This window comes from Dendrobates tinctorius, unplaced genomic scaffold, assembly GCF_039654945.1.
Source record: "Dendrobates tinctorius isolate UK_male_01 unplaced genomic scaffold, ASM3965494v1 ptg000018l, whole genome shotgun sequence".
NCBI lineage: Eukaryota > Metazoa > Chordata > Amphibia > Anura > Dendrobatidae > Dendrobates > Dendrobates tinctorius.
The window spans coordinates 4,522,361-4,545,116 of record NW_027361686.1 but is presented as its reverse complement, the minus strand read 5'-3'; the positions used below and the strand labels follow the sequence as shown (position 1 = coordinate 4,545,116).

At 43.9% G+C, this 22,756-nt stretch overlaps 1 long non-coding RNA gene across 1 annotated transcript; it reads right to left on the bottom strand.

The window, feature by feature from the left end:
* Window positions 1-6,126: 6,126 nt before the first annotated feature.
* LOC141082507 (uncharacterized) lies at window positions 6,127-20,942 on the bottom strand. Its single transcript, XR_012230519.1, has 2 exons — window positions 20,821-20,942; window positions 6,127-6,520 (listed from the first exon to the last, which is right to left on the bottom strand). It is a non-coding gene; the product is annotated as an uncharacterized lncRNA (long non-coding RNA).
* Window positions 20,943-22,756: the final 1,814 nt, after the last annotated feature.

Genomic DNA, 22,756 nt, shown 5'->3' with positions numbered 1-22,756 from the left:
TTATTTTAAAATAAAGTCTGGATTAGGGTTTGTAAGGCAGAGATAGAGTTGCTTGGATCTGTGAGGGTAAGAATAATATCGTCTGCATACAACGCTATTTTAAAATCTCTGTGCAAAGTTTTGATTCCCGAGATCTTTGTGCTGTTCCTGATTAGTTGGGCCAGAGGTTCAATAGCTAATACAAACAGCAATGGTGACAATGGGAAACCCTGTCTGGTCCCATTAGCTATATTAAACGTAGAGGATAGATGATTGTTGGAATAAACTCTCGCACCAGGGCCGGAGTACAAAGCCATAATACCTCTCGTGATCTGAGAAGCCATTCCAAATTTTTTGAGAGTTGCTTCAAGATATGACCAATTAAGGCGGTCGAACGCCTTCTCAGCGTCAAGAGAGATAACAATGGCCCTGAGTTTGTTCGAGGAAATAAGCTTAATTATGTTAATGAGTCTTCTAGTACCATCTATGGATTGTCTTCCTTTGATGAAGCCTATCTGATCATTGGAAATTAAACTCGGGAGGAATTGATTTAGTCTATTGGCCAGGATCTTTGCATAAATTTTTACGTCTGTATTGATGAGGGATATAGGTCTCTAATTAAAAATTTGGCTAGTGTCAGAATTTGGTTTTGGGATTACGATAATTGTCTCTTCCAGCATCTCTTTAGGAAATTGACCTGTTTGGAAAGCTGAGTTAAATATTTTGACAAGGTGGGGAGTTAATATATTACTTAGACTTGAAATAATCATTACTAAACCCGTCTGGGCCGGGTGATTTGAATGTTTTAAGTTTGTTTATGGTATCTAGGACTTCTTGTTCATTGAAGGGAGAAGACAAAAATGATAATTCTTCAGGGTTAAGCTTTGGAAGGTTCATGCTGAAAAGAAATGATCCAATCTGTGAGGTAGATGGCTGCATATTGTGGTTGTCTTGGTTGATATTGTACAGATTTTTGTAATAATCGGCAAAAGCTCCTACAATATCTTTAGGGTGGACCAGGGATGTACCATTAGAGGAAGTTATACTGTCAATTCTATTCTGTTTCCATATATTCTTAATTCTGTTTGACATGTATTTTGAAGGGCGATTTATAGATAAGTAATGTTAGCATTTTGCTGATCTAATAGCTGAGTCGTAAAAATTGAATATGATTTTCCTTAACTGCAACCGGAGATCAGTAAGTTGATAATACAGCTTGTTTGTTAGAGGAAACAGAGGATCGACATAGTTCCTCTTCTTTAGATTTAATAGACTGTTGTAGGGTAAGGATTTTATCCCTATTAATTTTTTTTTGTCTGGAGGAAATTTGAATCAAGACTCCCCTCAACACCGCCTTGTGAGCATTCCAATAGGTAAACGGATTAAGGAGGTTTGATTCGTTTCCACTAAAATAATTTTGTAAGGCTGAGCTGATTTCAGATTTGATGGTGGGGTTAAGAAACAGAGAGGAGTTGAATTTCCACATAAACTGGGGATGAATTGGGGACCCTATTATCAGTTCTGCAGTTACCGGGGAATGATCTGAAATAGATTTATTAAGTATGGAGCTGGAGGAGAACCTTGGCAAGGAGAAGACATCTGTGAGTATCAGATCTATTCTAGATGCCGACTGATGGCCATCAGAAAAATGAGTAAATACTCTAGATGTGGTGTTCAAACAGCGGAATGAGTCGAATAGCTCGTGATTATAAATCCAGCTGTTCAAGGATTGCGTTTTTTGTCTGCTAGGAAAGGTGTAGTCTAGAACACCTTCTAGCACCATATTAAAGTCCCCTAACAAAAGTAGGGTTCCTGATCGTAAGGTGTCTAATTTTTTCATTAGCTTATTCAGGAAGCTAATTTGTCTGATGGTGGGAACATAAGTATTAACTATTGTGAAGGTTTGGCTGTTCAATTTGCACAGGAGAATATGATAATGTCCTTTTTCGTCTTTTACTTCAGAAAGCAATTCAAAAGAAATTGAGTTACTAATCAGGGTTAAAACCCCAGCTTTCTTTCGTGGGCCGCAAGATTCAAATACAAATGGGAAATTTTTGAGATTTATAGAAGGGTGGTTGTCGTTTTTGAACTTAGTTTCTTGAAGGCATACAACCTCATGATGCATCCCGTTAATCTCCCTACCAATGGAAAATCTCTTCCAAGGGCTATTTAGCCCCCTGACATTGTATGATACGAATTTTATTTTCATGTTACAAGAATGGCTGGGTTCGTATGAAGTGGGGTAGAGGAAGTGCAGAAACCAGAGTGCACCTACCTTTGTAGAACTTAGTTGTCCAAAAACCTCAAACTATATGCCTATTTGAAACCAAAAACAAAAGAGACACAAAAAACAATAAGAACAAAATTGACCTTCAGGAAGAGCTGAATCCGGAAGGCTCTAATTCCTTAGTGGGGAAATTTTGTGTATGGATCCCATTGGAGGCATCCCTTGGCATAACAACACTATTCCCAGAAGGAAAATAATCTCATGTGATATATGAGTCCATAAAGTAGTAGAGAATTGGGAAAACCTGTGGAATGAAGAATAATAAGCAGTACAGTACAATACATTGACCAAATGATCAAGAAGTGTAGAGAGGCCTACACAAGGTGAGTAAATATATTGGCCAGGTCTCTCCGTTGGATCATCCCTTCTCTGACGAGGGCCCAGGGTCTTGAGAGTTGGAGATTCTATGGCGGTCAGGTATCCTGTAGTAGGACAGAAAATCTCTTCCTTCTTTAGGTGAGAATAGGACGGTCGTCTTTCCTTTGTAGATTATCAAAAGTTTAAGTGGGAAGCCCCATTTATAGGGGATATTATTTTCCCTCAAGGTGGAAGTGACTGGCTTAAAAGACTTTATTCCTTCAATCGTTTTCTTTGAAAGACCCGTAAATAGCTGAAGGTGAACATAGGGTTCTGGAAAACCTCCTAGATCTTTAACCGATTGTTGAATTTTTTCCTTAATCTTGAAGTAGTGTACCCTTAAGATGGTATCTCTAGGTAGATCTTTATCGATATTCCGTGGTTTGGGAAGTCTGTGGATCCTATCTATGATGAGATCTTGGTCTGTAAGTGTCAGTAGTAATTTTTTGAAAATTGTCTTGACGAAGTCTTCCAGTTTATCCAGTGAGCATATTGCCATTTGAACACAGGAAATGTGCTGCCGATAACATGACACGAGGATAGAGCAATCTATAACTAATCATTCAGTCATCATTATCTGTTAGTCAGTGTAAGGCTATGTCTCCATGTTCAGTATTGGCAGCGTTTTGGCCGCAGCTCCGTCCAAAGCGCTGCCGGCTTTTGTACGTGCGGTGATTCTGCATGTGTTCATGAACATGTGGAATCACCGCATCAAATACATAGACTATGATATTTAACTTGCGGACACTGAGCGTCTCCACAAGATAAATAGATATGCTGCGGTCTATAAAGACGCGCCGCATGTCCGTATATGCAGGTCTGCCACCTGCATCTTTGAAGGCATAGTGGAGATGGGATTTCATAAAATCAACTCCACCATGCTGTAACATCTGGCCGCTGCGGTTTGCACGCTGTGGCTGTATGCAGCGTCCAATCCGCATCAAATAATGAACGTGGACACTTCCCCTTAGGAGCCTGGTACACAAGCACTGATTGATTAGAATGTATATCATATATCTTCTCTGGGGGTGTTGCTTTTCTTCTCTGATCTTGACCAAAATAAACATTGTCAACCCCTGGAGAAGTACTATGGTATATGCTCAGTTGGTTGAATGGAAAATTTGTATCTTTATTGGGTCATAACTTTGGAATGGTGGCGCATAGAACAAAAAGAAAAACTGATCCAGTGGAGTTGCACCAATTAGTGAAAGCACTCGGCTTAAATAAAAGATAATGAGTAAAAGATCCTCTTTAAAAGAAAGTTTTTTGTAAGATGTACAATATTCACAAACTAAAATTGAAGGTTAGTAATGATTAATGGGGTGATTGAGAGTGTTCATCAAAATGTTAAATGAATGCTCGTTAACAAATATAGTCTAGCTACCTTGACAATCCTTCTTTTAGAGATGAGCGGAGTTTGAGTCAAATATCTCCAAATTTTATTGGTTTTACTCGAATTCAAACACTTCAATTTGATTATCTTTGATTTGCAATAAGCAAAAAGAAAAAAAAATTCCCACACTGTTGAAGCATCAGAGACAGGGTGAATGTAATTTTGCACTGCCAGGTGGGCCTCCCCATAATGCCCTGCAACTACAGTCATGGCCAAAAGTATTGACACCCCTGCAATTCTGTCAGATAATACTCAGTTTCTTCCTGAAAATGATTGCAAACACAAATTCTTTGGTATTATTATCATCATTTAATTTGTCTTAAATGAAAAAACACAAAAAGAATTGTCCTAAAGCCAAATTGGATATAATTCCACACCAAACATAAAAAAAAGAGGGTGGACAAAAGTATTGGCACTGTTCGAAAAATCCTGTGATGCTTCTCTAATTTGTGTAATTAGCAGCACCTGTAACTTACCTGTGGCACCTAACAGGTGTTGACAATAACTAAATCACACTTACAGCCAGTTGACATGGATTAAAGTTGACTCAACCTCTGTCCTGTGTCCTTGTGTGTACCACATTGAGCATGGAGAAAAGAAAGAAGACCAAAGAACTGTCTGAGGACTTGAGAAACCAAATTGTGAGGAAGCATGAGCAATCTCAAGGCTACAAGTCCATCTCCAAAGACCTGAATGTTCCTGTGTCTACCGTGCGCAGTGTCATCAAGAAGTTTAAAGCCCATGGCACTGTGGCTAACCTCCCTAGATGTGGATGGAAAAGAAAAATTGACAAGAGATTTCAACGCAAGATTGTGCGGATGTTGGATAAAGAACCTCGACTAACATCCAAACAAGTTCAAGCTGCCCTGCAGTCCGAGGGTACAACAGTGTCAACCCGTACTATCCGTCGGCATCTGAATGAAAAGGGACTGTATGGTAGGAGACCCAGGAAGACCCCACTTCTTACCCCGAGACATAAAAAAGTCAGGCTGGAGTTTGCCAAAACTTACCTGAAAAAGCCTAAAACATTTTGGAAGAATGTTCTTTGGTCAGATGAGACAAAAGTAGAGCTTTTAGGGCAAAAGCATCAACATAGAGTTTGCAGGAGAAAAAAGAGGCATTCAAAAAAAAGTACACGGTCCCTACAGTCAAACATGGCGGAGATTCCCTGATGTTTTGGGGTTGCTTTGCTGCCTCTGGCACTGGACTGCTTGACCGTGTGCATGGCATTATGAAGTCAGAAGACTACAAACAAATTTTGCAGCATAATTTAGGGCCCAGTGTGAGAAAGCTGGGTCTACCTCAGAGGTCATGGGTCTTCCAGCAGGACAATAACCCAAAACACACTTCAAAAAGCACTAGAAAATGGTTTGAGAGAAAGCACTGGAGACTTCTAAGGTGGCCAGCAATGAGTCCAGAACTGAATCCCATAGAACACCTGTGGAGAGATCTAAAAATGGCAGTTTGGAGAAGGCACCCTTCAAATATCAGGGACCTGGAGTAGTTTGCCAAAGAAGAATGATCTAATATTCCAGCAGAGCATTGTAAGAAACTCATTGATGGTTACCGGAAGCGGTTGGTCGCAGTTATTTTGGCTAAAGGTTGTGCAACCAAGTATTAGGCTGAGGGTGCCAATACTTTTGTCCGGCCCATTTTTGGAGTTTTGTGTGAAATGATCAATGTTTTGCTTTTTGCTTCATTCTCTTTTGTGTTTTTTCATTTAAGACAAATTAAATGAAGATAATACCAAAGAATTTGTGTTTGCAATCATTTTCAGGAAGAAACTGAGTATTATCTGACAGAATTACAGGGGTGTCAATACTTTTGGCCATGACTGTATGTCATGTAACAGATTATCACACTTTGTGTAAGGATTTCCCACACTGTTGAAGCATCAGAGACAGGGTGAATGTAATTTTGCATTGCCAGGTTGGCCTCCCGATAATGCCCTGCAACTACAGTATGTCAAGTAACAGATTATCATACTTTGTGTAAGGGGTCACTACCTGAGCCATTGTTAGGGTGAACAATAAAAAATGTTCACTAGTTTCCTGCTCCTGGCCCAATGGATATTGATAAGTGCGCACTAAAGAAATCACACCAGAGACAGTTGGATGTAACCTCTCTTTGAGCAGTCTATGGCACTATGGCACAGCTACAAGAGACTTTTTTAATCCAAACATAGGTTTATATATCCCCTGTAAGGGGCCTGGGTTAGCTCTAAATTAGGAGTGATTGGATGTATTCCATTGGTTAGTGGGCTGGGCAGTGAGCTAGTTCGTGGGTGGATCCATGAGGTCATCAGAGAGGGCTTCATCGTGGGCGGATCGATGAGGTCATCAGGGTGGGTTGGTCCATGAGGTCATCAGAGTGGGCGTCATCATGGACAGATCCATGAGGTCTTCAGGCTGGGCATCATCTTGGCATCTTGGATACCAGCTCATGGAGCACATGGTGTGTGGTGAAATAGGAAATGGCAGCCATCTTTAGTGTCACACTTTGATCTGAAAAAGATCATGTAAGATGAAATAATACACTTTATGGGTAGTTCCTCTCAATCTCTTATATCTTGAGGTCAATTAAGTATTTTATCTTAAGGCTCTCCTCAACACCATCACAGATCAGCGGTACAAAGTGGAGCATAATTTGTATGACAGTGTCATTTTCCAGCTTCAGAGTCACTTGGCAGGTATCATTCTCTCCCTCCTCTCTTCCTCTTTTCTCTCTCTTTCCATCTACTTTTTTCTATCTAATTTCTACTCTTGTGATCCCTCTGCTTTACCATCTTTCTCTCAATTGCTCTCTTTCTCCCTCTCTCATATAGAGTATAAACTTTTGAAATCAGAGTAAATTCTTAAAATGAGAAGGTCCTCTCTCTCTCTCTCTTTCCCTCCGTCTCTCTCTCTCTCTCGTGTAGAGTGTAAGCTTTTATTGTCAATTTGTACAAAATATGGCCAACGCCAAAAAAAATAAAAGGAAAAAATTATGTTAAAAAACTTAAGAATTAAAATGTTGAATTGGGGCCATAATGTATGAATTTAATGTAAATGTGCAGCTTTAAAATGAAAAATGTAACTTCTTCATCTAGTTGTGGGACTATGTGGTACTTGGTAACCTGTTGGAAGCTTATGGAGAAGTAAGACGACACAGTTGTATTTTTCCCTTAAAGTTATGTAATAAGGATGGAGTTAAAAACATTACTGTTCTATATAAAATTGTCGATGTCTTCAAAAGCAGCAATAGTTCAACAGTTATTTACCATTGATTTTTAGCATTGGCTTTCAGCAGATCGACCAGTGTGAAATTCATGTTTTTTTACCTGTGCAATTTGCACTAAATAATAGAACAACTCATCATTCTTGATGTGTGCACAAGACACAACATAGTTGACTAAGCTATAATAATGTTTACTTCTTTCACAGTTTTTCCAATGTTATCAAAAGTAATTGATATAACCATTATTGTTGGACAAACTCCTGATATATCCACATCATGTTTGAGAACATACATTTAGTTTGTAGGGGTTCTTCGTCAAGTCTTGAGATGAGCATACAAAAATACTATATGTGACTTTAGTAACTTAGTTTAAAAAAAAAATATGCAAAACTACTACAAGAATTTTAGTTCAACAGTGCTCAGCAACATTTTCTTATTTAATATGCGACTGCCCCACCCTATGTAGCAAAAGAATTTATCATTCATGCTGTGGGGTGGTTATCTATCTGGTGTCATGTTTTCTTCATTCAGCGTTTGTCTAAAGATTGTCCATTTGACTCAACTAGAGATGATTGAATCTTTTGAAATTCAAATTGATTAATTTTTCCCTAACATTTGATTTGCAGAAAACAGTTTCTCTAAAGATGCCAATTCTGCAAAGCCTCTACTTGCCTTATGTAATTTACTGAGGTCTCCTAGAACTGCATTAAAACCCTTTTGAACCCTTTAACACAAATGCAGCCTTAGTAAAATCCAAGTGACCTCAACATATCTGAATGGAGGTAAATAGTTGGTAACCGGTCATAACCAACAGGCTGTTGTATAACACACAACATGCTTTTTAAATAAAAAAAAACCTCTCCAAATATTTTGTTTGAGTCTTTCCTGATCAAACACACCATTATGTAATTGTCTGTAAGTCCATGAAAATGAGTGACATTTCCTGCAACTCAACCTAATTTGCCTAGGCCTATATTCTACATCAAAAGCTAATAGACCTGCATTATATAAATGATGACCGCAGAGTCCTGGATTTCATGGCAGTCATCCATTCTTGTGTCAACGACACTCTATCTGTGTATCCTGCTTAATGAAAACCTGTATTAGAGAATTAAGATATTGTTACTGAAGAACCAGCAATAGATACTCACCAGAAGAATTACCCAACCAAAATATAAATTAAATTGTTGAAACTGAAATCTTTTAAGAAGAATGAATTCTCAAGAAAACTGTTTAATATACATTTGCTACCCCTTGAAGATGCATAAGACAACATTGATCTGGATGGATTAGTCTCAAAAGTAAGGGTTCCGTTTCACTTAGCGACGCACCAGCGATTCCGACAACGATACAACCTGGTAAGGATCTCTGGTGCATCGCTAAATGGTCACTAGTAAGCTGTCAAACAGGCAGATCTCTTCAGCGACACAGCAACCATCCAGCGATCCTTGGCGGTCGTTGGTACCTTGTCACACAGCAGCTTTTCTGAACGATTCCAGTCTGCGTCCCTGAGTTCTGCGTCACCAACGAGGTTGCTCGTCGGGTCAAACACAGCGATGTGCGCTGGCCAGCGTGACACCGACGATGAAAAAAATGGCCCAGGACATTCGAGCATGATCAGTGATATCCAGCGGGGGGGGGGGGTCGGTCCCCTCTGTGTGTCACATGTAGCGAGACGGCTGGCAATGTTACTGTTGATTCACAAAATCGATGACGCTTCAGCAATCTCGCTATGTGAGACGGGGCTTAAGAGGTAAGAGGAAATAGATAAGGAATAGTTAATGTTAGATACAGGCCCACAAATAGAAGGGGAATAGTGTTAATGAAAGGATAGGTACTTCATGGTTAAGAGTGGAAGGTTTAAGCAAGTTCTTCATGGAACTCAAGTGCAGTGGGCTGCTGGGGCCAACATGGGCCTATCAAACTGGACAGTGGATTGCCATACAGCTCCTCCATGCAAATCCATTCGTCGTGCCCAGGACATCGAGATTGGTGCTGAGGCCATTGGGCGCATCACGCCTGCAGGGGAAGGAGGACAAAGATTCTCAAAGGCAGAGATTGATGGATTCCTGATGCACTACCACCGATGAAGAGAGATTCCTAGGGGTAGTGGAATCAGTGGTGAAAGGGATGCTCCATCATGAACGAGTGATAGCGCTGACGTTATTTCCGCTACCTGAGGAAAAGACTGTAACCTGTTGTGCCCTATCCCAAATGCTCTACTATAGTGACTGTGAACTGCTCAGTAAAAGTTTGACTGTTAAAAAGCACTTGGTCTTTCCTGTATTGTGTGCGGCAGTTCCTGAAGATAGAAACCTGGAGTCAGTGGAGGCCTATAGCCCACAAGTGAGTGTGTTGCACCCCATACGACAAATTTTTGTTTAGGCCATTTGGCCTCATGGACTCATGAGTCCATGATGCACCCCATACCTAACAGCACACTGAGAATGGGACACGATTTTCCTGTAGGGTGCCAAAACATGAAGGTGCTAAAGCTCACTCATGATTTCCTCGCTCGAGCACCTTATATATGCATCATGTTTTAACTTTGCAAATCAGCCGGTGGCCATATAGTTATGCCACTGCAATTCCTGGTGGTCATTATTCACCACAAAAACTTTTCTGGCCAAGAGCAGAATTTTGCTCCAGACTGTATAATTTTGATGACGTGCTGAGCATGGCATTCACAATGGTTTTATCTTTCTCACTTACTAGGAGTCATCATGTGTGACATTTCATACAATTTTATTCACTACTGCTAGTGGGAATGGGAAATGTCACCACTAGAGTTGAGCGACTTTTGTTTTTTTAGGGTCGCGTTTCGTTTCGTGAAACCCGACTTTTCCAAAAGTCGGGTCGAGCAAGATCGTCCGATTATAGGGAAAAGTCGGGGTCGTCCCGAAACACGAAACCCAATGTAAGTCAATGGGGAATAAAAGTCGGCAGTGAGAGGAGGACAGGAAACACACCTACAATGCCCATTTGAATGCCAAAAGCATCAATTCTTCTTTCTTAAGCTTGTCAACCTTAATTAACTTCATAATACAAGTTACGCACTGAAAAATGGGGGTTATTTGGCTACAAACTGTGGGGGGGGGGAGGGCTGGCTCCAGGTTTTCATGTGCCCTGGGCGAAAGAGCGCCCCTTTAACACATACCACAACTCATCATGCTCCGATACGGCAGAGAAATAGCGGTATAGTCCAATGAAAAATACCTCACTTTTTACATCTCATGACGAGGCCCATCTATTTCTCCATACAGAATCATTGGTCCCATATAATGTTTGAAACAGTATATGATGAGCTCCACATAATGCTACAGTATATGTTGGTCCCCATGGATGAAGCTCCACTGTCTTATGGGCCCAAATAATGCTCCAAACATAATGGGCCCCATTTCTAATGCTCTAGTGTATAATGGGCCCTGTAAATGCTGCTCCAGTGTCTGATGTCCACCTTTGGAATGTTCCAGTGTATGGTGGGCCCCATCTATCATTCTCCAGAGTATAGTGCTCCCCAAAAATTGCTGTCCCAACATTGAAAACAATCAAATAAGTCTCCTCGCTAGGGAATCCCTGTACTTGTCTGGACAGGTGCTGTAGCTTGCTTAACAGCTCGCCAGCAGTTCTCACACCCAGTATGGATTACACGTGATTGCACAAAGGTGAGAAAGGGTACCATATCCCCAGATAACATGTATGGATAGCGTACACATTCAAAATATATGTCTCAGGAGGCAGGCTCAGACGGTGTTAGGCCCAGTATGGATTGCACGTGATTGCACAAAGGTTAGAAAGGGTACCGTATCACCGGATAACATGTATGGATAGCGTACACATTCAAAATATATGTCTCAGGAGGCAGGCTCAGACGGTGTTAGGCCCAGTATGGATTGCACGTGATTGCACAAAGGTTAGAAGGGGTACCGTATCCCCGGATAACATGTATGGATAGCGTACACATTCAAAATATATGTCTATACAGCATGAGGCAGGCTCAGACGGTGTTAGGCCCAGTATGGATTGCACAAAGGTTAGAAAGGGTACCGTATCACCGGATAACATGTATGGATAGCGTACACATTCAAAATATATGTCTATACAGCATGAGGCAGGCTCAGACGGTGTTAGGCCCAGTATGGATTGCACGTGATTGCACAAAGGTTAGAAAGGGTACCGTATCCCCGGATAACATGTATGGATAGCGTACACATTCAAAATATATGTCTATACATCAGGAGGCAGGCTCAGACGGTGTCAGGCACAGTATGGATTTGACGGCCCAGATTACACAGCGGAGGAGCAGGGAGAGGTAAAGATTGCAAATGCTGGGGCCCTGCCCAAGCAAGGGGGGCCCACTCGTGGGCGTCGGTACTGGCACTGGGCCCCTCATAGTACAGCGTTGTGTCTGACGGCGGGTGTGCACCACCACCGTCAGAGACACTTGATTGCACTATGAGGGACCCTGTGCCAGTGCCCGCGCCCAAGAGTCGGCCTACCCACCTGTCCAGGGCAACGGCACTCGCACGGTGTCGTGCGCTAGGTGGTGACCCCGGCCATGGGGGGGGAGGCAGCACAGTTAGGGAGTTTTAGAAAGTGGCATATGTTGATGTTGGACATTCAGCTGATGCAAAAGGCGAAATAGGTGAAGTACCAGGAAGAGGTGGACCAAAGCAAGCCATTTTTCTGTCACCCTATGTGTCATCAGGGGAAGGTGGGACAAAATCCTTGGAAACCCATGCATGGTTCATTTTAATGAAGGTTAGATCATCCACATTTTGGGTTGACAGACGGGTCCTTTTTTCTGTCAGGATTGATCCAGCTGCACTGAAGACTCTTTCCGATAGCACACTTGCAGCTGGGCAAGCGAGCTCCTGTAAGGCATATAGGGCCAATTCAGGCCAGGTGTCCAGTTTAGCGGCCCAATAGTCAAAGGGGAATGACCTGTGTGGGAGAACATCGATATGGGAGGAAAAGTAGTTTGTAACCATAGTTGACAACTGCTGTCTCCTGTCACTTTCCATCGATGCAGTATTACCAGTTGTGTGAGCGGTGTTTGAAAAATCAGTCCACAACATTGTCATGAAACCCCTGTCTCCAACGCCACTTCTGCTGTGTGCACCATGAACACCTCTGCCAAGCTGCCCCGGCCCGTACGGCTCGTGTGAGAACCATCACCGCTGCTGTGTGCTGGGAATGCCTCAAGCAACCGATTTACCAGAGTTGCTTGTTTATTAGCCAATATTAGGTCAAGGTTCTCCTGTGGCATGATGTTTTGTAATTTGCCTTTATAGCGTGGATCCAGGATGCTGGCCAACCAGTAGTCGTCATCGTTCATCATTTTGGCAATGCGGGGGTCCCTTTTTAGGATCCGCAAGGCATAATCTGACATGTGGGCCAATGTTCCCGGTGTCAATGATGCACTGCGAGTGCTGGGTGGAGGAGCACTTTCTGGCAAATCCACATCCCTCCAGTCACGCACAAACCCTGTACCAGACCTTGCCACGCCAACATTTTCACTTGCCCCACGAGATGCATCCTCCACCCCTAAGTAATCATCCCCATCATCATCCTCCTCCTCCTCTTCTTCCTCCACCTCGTCCAGGAGAGGTCCCTGAGCAGACAATGGCTGAATGTCATCAAGGATTCCCTCCTCCTCTTCCTCCTCATCAACATTGGCTGCAGACTCCTGCTCCTTAAGGTGCGTCAAAGTTTGCATGAGCAGACGCATAAGTGGGATGCTCATGCTTAGGATGGCGTCGTCTGCGCTTACCAGCCGTGTGCATTCCTCAAAACACTGAAGGACTTTACAAAGGTCTTTCAGCTTCGACCACTGCACACCTGTCAACTCCATGTCTGCTCTCAAAGTGCCTGGCCGTGTATCCTCCCACAAATGCATTATGGCCTGCCTCTGCTCGCACAGCCGCTCCACCATGTGCAGGGTGGAGTTCCACCTTGTTGCAATGTCGATAATGAGGCGGTGGTTGGGAAGGTGGAGCAATCGCTGCAGCTTCTGCATACGAACGGAGTGTACAGGCGACCGGCGGATGTGCGCGCACAGTCTTCGCACCTTATGGAGCAGGGCTGTTAACTCCGGATAATTTTTGAGGAAGCACTGCACCACCAGGTTCAAGGTGTGAGCCAAGCAAGGTATGTGGCTGAGTTTTGAAAGGGCTATGGCTGCCACAAAATTACGGCCGTTATCAATAACTACCTTGCCTGCCTCAAGATGTACACTGCCCAGCCATGACTCAGTTTGTCGCTTCAAGTACTCGGCCAGCACCTCGGCGGTGTGTCTGTCGCCCAAACACATCATCTGCAACACAGCCTGCTGACGCTTTCCACTAGCTACTCGATAGGGGGGAAACACATCGTGTGCAACAGTGGCAGCTGCAGATGGAGTGCTCGTACGACTGCGCTCTGTGGACGAGCTTTCGCTTCTGGAGGAGGGTCGAACGCCTACAGCCAACTGTTCCCTATGCCGTGGGCTAGGCAGCACTGTCCCACCACCGCTGTCCCCTGTGGACCCTGCATCCACCACATTAACCCAGTGCGCAGTGATGGACACGTAACGGCCCTGGCCATGCCGACTGGACCATGCATCAGTTGTGAGGTGCACCTTTCCGCTCACTGACTGCTTGAGTGCATGGACAATGCGGTCTTTCACATGATGGTGGAGGGCTGGGATGGCTTTGCGAGAGAAGAAGTGGCGACTGGGTAGGTCATAGCGTGGTACTGCATAGGCCATGAGTTCGCGGAAAGCTGTGCTTTCCACCAACCGAAAGGGCATCATCTCAAACGAGATTAGTTTGGCAATGTGGGCGTTCAAACCCAGTGTACGCGGATGAGAGACTGAGTACTTTCTTGACCTACTCATAGTGTCTGGGAGGGTGAGCTGGACTTGAGAGCTGCATATGGTGGAAGTAGCGGTGGACAGGGCGGACTGAGAGAGGGTTGATGATGGTGATGGAGTTGGTGTTCTTTCTGATGGCCTAGAATCAGTCTTTCGTTGATATAACAGTGGGATTCCCTGACTGCTGTGGTCTTGCAACGACACCTCAACATTTGCTGCTGTGCTAACCGGTGGGCTTACAGTGGGGGAAACAATGTAGCGTTGCTGACTACCTTCGTTGTGATCAGTTGCACATGTGGCACTTGAGGTTTGGTGTTGTGTCCACGCTTGCAAGTGCATGCTGGTTAAATGTCTAAGCATGCAACTGGTATTCAAATTTTTCAGATTTTTCCCTCGGCTAAAGGTCTTTGCGCACTTCTTACAGATAACCTTGGCCTGATCATGAGGATTTTGTTCAAAAAAGTGCCACACTGCACTCTTCCTACTTTGGCAGACATTTTGCGGCCTAGCACGCTGTGATCTTTTGACCCTCTGGACAAGCTGTCCAGCAACTCTTTTGATGTTTGGAACCTGTCTTTGGAGTGCTCCGGGCCTGCCAGATAACAGCTGTTGCGATGTCGATGTCTGCTGTGGATGCTCCTCATCTGAGCTATTGGAAGCAGCACCCTCTTCCCCCAATGGATGCCAATCTGGGTCAACAACTGGGTCATCCATCACCTCCTCTTCTATGTCATGTGCACCTTCCTCTGTGTCATCGTGTATGGTGGTATAGTGTGCGGGAAGGGGCACCTGAGTCTCATCAGGGTCAGAATCTGGCTCTGTACACTGCGAGGACAATGTAGTGCTCTGAGTGAATGTACCAGCAGAATCATCCATCAGCGGCTGTGCATCAGTGCACTCCATGTCAGATTCATCTTGGCCTGGGTAATTCACCATTTCACTTGATAATCCAGGCATGGTATGTGAAAACAGCTCCATGGAGTAATCAGTAGTATGGCTTGCGTCATCCTACAATCTTGGTTGGGGTGAAGGACACAAGGAAAGGTGTGGTTCATGAACATGAGCCTCCAATGACGACTCAGTGCTTTTACTTTTTACAACTGAAGAAGAGGAGGCGATAGAGCTGGAGGCTGAGTCAGCAATTTAAGACAAAACTTTTTCCTGATGCTCTGGCTTTAAAAGCGGTTTACCAACTCCTAGAAAACTAAGCGTTCGAGGCCTTATGTAGCCAGACGATGACGCAGGGTCAGCACCTCCTGCATTCGGTCCTATTTTGCTCTTGCCACTACCATCAGATCCACCACCAACACCATCATTACCAGCTGCCAACCCCCGCCCAATTCCACGGCCTCTTCCACCAGCCTTCCTCATTTTTGGTAGAAATGTAGACAAAATCCAACAAACTATATAGTAATGTAAAACAAGGTACAAGGTGTCTATAGGACAGGGGAGATTTTGAATATCTGCACACACTTTTGGACACTGGACACTTTTGGATTGTGTGAGGCCCACTGATATCTCAGCGCTATGTGACAGACTCGATGGCACTGCTGTGACCTAAGTGACTAGAGGATAAGGGAGATTTTGAATATCTGCACACACTTTTGGACAGTGGACACTTTTGGATTGTGTGAGGCCCACTGTTATCTCAGCGCTATGTGACAGGCTCGATGGCACTGCTATGACCTAAGTGACTAGAGGATAAGGGAGATTTTGAATATCTGCACACACTTTTGGACACTGGACACTTTTGGATTGTGTGAGGCCCACTGATATCTCAGCGCTATGTGACAGGCTCGATGGCACTGCTGTGACAAAAGTGACTAGAGGATAAGGGAGATTTTGAATATCTGCACACACTTTTGGACACTGGACACTTTTGGATTGTGTGAGGCCCACTGTTATCTCAGCGCTATGTGACAGGCTCGATGGCACTGCTGTGACCTAAGTGACTAGAGGGTAAGGGAGATTTTGAATATCTGCACACACTTTTGGACACTGGACACTTTTGGATTGTGTGAGGCCCACTGATATCTCAGCGCTATGTGACAGGCTCGATGGCACTGCTGTGACAAAAGTGACTAGAGGATAAGGGAGATTTTGAATATCTGCACACACTTTTGGACAGAGGACACTTTTAGATTGTGTGAGGCCCACTGTTATCTCAGCGCTATGTGACAGGCTCGATGGCACTGCTGTGACCTAAGTGACTAGAGGATAAGGGAGATTTTGAATATCTGCACCACTTTTGGACACTGGACACTTTTGGATTGTGTGAGGCCCACTGATATCTCAGCGCTATGTGACAGGCTCGATGGCACTGCTGTGACAAAAGTGACTAGAGGATAAGGGAGATTTTGAATATCTGCACACACTTTTGGACACTGGACACTTTTGGATTGTGTGAGGCCCACTGATATCTCAGCGCTATGTGACAGGCTCGATGGCACTGCTGTGACAAAAGTGACTAGAGGATAAGGGAGATTTTGAATATCTGCACACACTTTTGGACAGTGGACACTTTTGGATTGTGTGAGGCCCACTGTTATCTCAGCGCTATGTGACAGGCTCGATGGCACTGCTGTGACCTAAGTGACTAGAGGATAAGGGAGATTTTGAATATCTGCACACACTTTTGGACACTGGACACTTTTGGATTGTGTGAGGCCCACTGATATCTCAGCGCTATGTGACAGGCTCGATGGCACTGCTGTGACAAAAGTGACTAGAGGATAAGGGAGATTTTGAATATCTGCACACACTTTTGGACACTGGACACTTTTGGATTGTGTGAGGCCCAATGAATATCTGAGCACTATGTGACAGGCTCGATGGCACAGCTGTGACCTAAGTGACTAGAGGATAAGTGAGATTTTGAATGTCTGCACACACTTTTGGACACTGGACACTTTTGGATTGTGTGAGGCCCAATGAATATCTGAGCGCTATGTGACAGGCTCGATGGCACAGCTGTGACCAAAGTGACTAGAGGATAAGGGAGATTGGATTGCTTTTAAAAAAGCAGTTTGCGGAGCAGTGGGTAAACAGCAATGCCAGCCTGTCAGGAAGCCTTAAAAGGCAGCCCAACAACCAACACCACTGATACACCACTATATAGCCTCCCCTTGTACTGCACACACAGTGACTGGTGTGTTGTGCAGGCCAAATTGCTATCAGCAGCAGAAGCAGTTTTTTTTTTCTTCTCAGCAGGACAAAAAAAAAAAAAATTGGGATTGCTTAAGCAGTTTGAGGCCCAATGAATATCTGAGCGCTATGTGACAGGCTCGATGGCGCAGCTGTGACCAAAGTGACTAGAGGATAAGGGAGATTGGATTGCTTTTAAAAAAGCAGTTTGCGGAGCAGTGGGCAAACAGCAATGCCAGCCTGTCAGGAAGCCTTAGAAGGCAGCACAACAACCAACACCACTGATACACCACTATATAGCCTCCCCTTGCACTGCACACACAGTGACTGGTGTGTTGTGCAGGCCAAATCGCTAGCAGCAGAAGCAGTTTTTTTGTCTTCTTCCCTGCCTAACGCTCTCCCTACAGAATCAGCAGCAACCTCTCCCTATGCTAAGATCGGCAGAAGTAAGATGGCGGTCGGCGTGCACGCCCTTTTATACCCCCTGTGACGCCCACCAAAGCAAGCCAATCACTTGCATGCCCTTCTGAAAGATGGTGGTGACCCGTGCCTATGTCATCACGTTGCCCACAGTGTCCGTGGATCCTGATTGGCTGAAAAAGAGCGCAAAACAAACTTTTGAAACGCAACTTTGGCGCGTAAGTCGCCGACCTCGTGGCCGACCTCATCCTAGGGTCGGGTTTCGTTTCATGAAACCCGACTTTGCCAAAAGTCGGCGACTTTTGAATTTTTTCGACCCGTTTCGCTCAACTCTAGTCACCACCAGTAAAAAGTCAGCCAAGTTTTGGTCATGTATCATCATCATGAAAAATATTAATTCAATGGGATTGGCTGTGAATTACTTGAAAGTCTCAGGACGAAATTGCTGTTATTGAATGTGAATTAGAACTTGCAACCCAATGTCAATTTCAAGGAGCAGACAATTTTGCCTGCCACTTAAAAGTATTAGGGTACGTGCACACGCTGCGGAATCTGCTGTAGATTATCCTGCAGTTTGCCCCTGCGGTCACAATCTCCACAATGTTGGAGATAGGAATCCGCAGAAAGAATTGACATGTCAAATCTTTCTGCGGTTTAGAAACCGCAGATAATCCGCGCAGAAAATTCTGCAGCATCTGCACTGCGGTTTCCATTTCCCATAGGGAATGGTACTGTACACCGCAGCAGAAACTGCTGTGGATCCGCAGCGGAGCAGAATCCGCAGCGTGTGCACACACCCTTAAGCAGAGATTTATTTATTTAATAAAAAAAGATAGTTGGGTATCTTTCTTTGAGTCCGAACTTTATTTGACACCCAAAATGACATGATGCATGAGTGAGAGTAAGAAGAGTATGGAATTCAAAAAAATGAGGATGATGGACACAATGACAATGACCAGGCATTACTGGTAGGTGTGGACTGGCTAAAAAAATGATGATTATGAGAAGAAAAAGAACAGGTTGAGACTTGCTCATTTTGTTGGGCAGTTTGCTTTCCCTATATAAGACTAGGTTCAGATTAGCGTTTGAGTCCGCAGCGTATCATCCTCATCCGCAAACGTTAGAAATGTTTAGGTAGCGTTTTTTATGCGCATCATCTTATGCATGACGGGAAAAAAACGCTGCATGTGCATCTGTTTGTGTGCATTTTTACATGCGTTTGCATTGTTTATGTGCATGCGTTTAATATGACATCAAACAAAAATAGGCGTGTCTCATGGGATTTCTGCATGTATTTTGATTAACGCATACGTATCGAACACAAGCGTATGCATGTCCTTGTGTACACATGCGTTCCCATAGACAGTAATGCGTTTTTTGATGCACTCATGCCTGCGCATATTTGACGTCTCAAAAAATGCAACATGTTGTGTTTGCCGGCCCCTGCGCAGACCATGAAACGACGCATGTGTACGCATCCGCAAGCTAACGCATGCAAATGCATGTCCCTGCGTACACCATGATAAATATACATACGCATGATGCATGCGGATCAAACGCTGCGTGCACAGACACAAATGTGAAACCAGCCTAAGCAAGTGATTTCGTTTAATTTGCTGATAGACATAGTTCCACGTCAATGTGTGCCTGGATGTACACAACTTATTTTAAAACAGCAGAGCTTACACCCTGCAATAGATTGGTCACATCTGAGATGCCTATACATAATACTCGACACATTCATGACCAGCACCAGAGCTTTCAGGAATTATTAGGTTTCTTTTAAGAACATCAGCTGCGACATCACCTTCTCTTGAGCCTATTGCAATAGAAGAAGATTTTTCCATAACAGATCTGCTGACCAGGAATCGGCTCTGCTCTTTAATGCTGACTCTACCACTGTCCCCATCTAATGACATAATCTCCTTGATATCCTGATCTGATTCCCAAACATCAGCAGTAGAGATGAACAAACATGTTTGAAAAACATTCACAAATCTCAATTTCGGCTCAAAACTAGCACATTCGGATTCATGTACGGTTTCCTGAGCATTTTTACTCAAAGTCTCCAAAATTCGGTCACATATTGGTAAATGATGTCATTTCAACTAATGCTTTTGTTTTGACTTTGTATAGGGTAGTGGTGCTGTATAATGGGAGGGGGCATATTTTATGAGGGGAAGGGGTGTGCCTAGTTCAGAGGAGCAGCGGAGTGTCATTTTTTTTTTTATTTTATTTTCTGTAAGAACTTAATGTGTGTACATTTCAGCAGTCAATCTGGGCGCAGAAACCATCCACAATGTCATGACACAAGGTCTTCTGTGATTGGATGCCGAAAGTCACATACCCCTGTCCATATAAAAAGCAGATATCTTGGTTTGCTGGTGCCATTTTCTCAGTGTAACCACACAGAGAGACCGCTCCTGCTGCATCTCCTCAAAGTGAACTTGCCAGTTAGCTAGATAGGATCCTGTCCTGTGTAAAACTGATCTTCCAGCATCTAATCAGATTGTACTAAAACTGTGTTGAAGTCAGGAGGCCCAATTTGCTAATCCAAATTGTTTGAGAAAAAACTTTTTTGCAGTGAGGAATCGGGAGGCCCCATTTCCTCTTCAAAATCGTTAGGTCTAATATAGGTTGTCAGGGAAATCTGCTTTTTGTTTCAGTTCATGAAACTTGCAGCTCTCTGGTGCCCCCCTTACCCTCAGGTCAGTCAGGGAACTGCGCCTAGGCTAAGAAGTCACCGGAGAGGCTGCCCTGTCACATTCTAGTTATCAAGGCACTCTGCAGTGAGGTATGTATATATATATACTGTATATATATATATATACACCCAGTCCCAGGCCGAGAATACATATATAAACTTCCGATCCGTCACTTCCAGGATTCCCTATTAACCCCAGAATGGTATGCTGCCACCAGGTCCTCATTGGATATAAGACCAGTCCGTTACCAAGCCTATAATGGGTCAGAAACCAACTCCAGGTAGTGTGAATTTGCACTGAGTACATGTCAGATCGGTAATAGAGCTAGAAGAACAAAGCTAGCATATTTTATAAGTTTACTCCAGAAAAAGTCGGCAGTGTTTACAAAAGATATTACCAAAAAGAGACAAAATACAAGTATGCACAATCAGCTATAAAATAAAAGGGATAAAGGTATGAAACTTACTAAGTCTCAGTCACAGGTATGATGTGTCAATAAAGGGAAGAAGAGTTCCCAAAGGAATGATTCAGCAGCAATGCCTCCCAAAAATGGATATTCCTGTTTTATGGTTTGGCCATAAACTCAGGAACTCCCTCGTTTGCTGACCTCACATGTGGGCTGTTTTTGGGAGGAACACCTATTTTGGAAAATCATCAAAAACTTTGTTTCTCCATATCTTTGTCATGGAAGTTTGCAGGCCAACAATATTGGCATTATTTTTTCCCCTGTGAATTTACCATTCATTAGAGTCCAAAAACGGTATGTCTGTGATTTTCTGGTGGGCAGAAATTGATTTCCCAGGTTTCAGATGGCCCTACATGCCGCAAAACTCTGCCATGCGTATCCCCAATTACCCTGATCCTGGAAATCTAATTTTCATGTTCCTACGATTAATGTTTGTTATTGAATTGGACTTTGAGTATTTAGCTTAGGAGGCAAAGAGATTTTTGGCGGGAAACACATTCGGTTCTCTGCTGGCAGGCAATAAACTCGCATTCAAGAAGGAGGGGGAAGGGAGGCTGCAGCAGTCAGCGGGGCTACATCAGTATTTTGGTTGTACAGAAACCAGTGGGGGAGGAGTAGCAAGCAGCTCTGGATGTGTAACCAGAACAATGGAAAATAATTCATATTTTCCTGACATAGGTGTTCAACCAGGAGGCCCTGTTTGCTAATCCAAATCATTTGTGATAAAAATGTGTTGCAGTGAGGAATCACGAGGTTCCATTTCTCCTTAAAAATCATTAGGCCTAAGGCTGAGTTCACATTACGTTCTAGCAGACCGTTAGACGGACTGCATTACACCGCGGTATAACGTGGTGTAACGCAGTCCGTTAACACTGCCATTCAGCCCCATTGTCGGGCGCATCGCGACGCATGCCGTAAAGTGGCACACGTTCGCGATGTGCCATCATTCAGTGACGGAGCCTCGGACGTGGGCTGCAGCGTCTGGGGCTCCGTCACTGCTAGCGCTGATGAATCATCAGCGCTAGCGGTATAGCATAACACATATCGCATTATGCTATAGGGTTAACGCAGCCCGTTAACGCTATGTGTTGAACTGGCTGTATTAACGCAATGTGAACCTAGCCTAATAATGGGGTTCAGCCAGGAGGCCCTATTTGTTTATCCAAATTGTTTGGGATAAAACTGTGTTGCAGTGAGGATTTTGGAGGCCATATTTGCTCATCAAAATTGTTAGTGTGCCTGAGCAACTCTCTTAGGCTGAGTGCAGACGGACTTTTTAGCCCTGCGGATTTTTCCACGCAGAATGGAAGAAATCCACAGGTCAAATGACCTGCATTTTTCCTGCGGATTTCTTGCATTTTTCCTGCGGTTTTATTGCGGTTTTTGTGCGGTTATCCATTGCGGTTTTCCCCCTGCGGATTTTTCCGCGCAGAATGGAAGAAATCTGCAGGTCAAATGACCTGCATTTTTCCTGCGGATTTCTTCCATTTTTCCTGCGGTTTTATTGCGGTTTTTGTGTGATTTTCCACTGCGGTTTTCCCCCTGCGGATTTGGTGACAGGGGAGATGGAAAGCCGCACAAAATAAGTAACATGCTGTGGATTTTGTACCGCAGGAAAACTGCGTGGAAAAATCCGCAGCGTCTGCACAGCGGGTTTTTTTTCATTGATTTTAAGGCTACTCTACATCACAATGCGGATATGCAACGTTTCTGCATGGTAAAATCCGCTGCGGATTCGCTGCAAGTCTGCATCGTGTGCACACAGCCTTATACCTATCTAAAATAATAGTGATTGTTCATTTAGTGACAGATGACTGACTGGTGTGTATCTAAGGTTGTGAAAGGTTAGAAGAGGGCAAGGGTATATACAGCATGAGTTGGAAAAAGAGAGATTGAGGTGGTAGGTGGAATAGGCTTGGTGTTCGACGTGTACGTG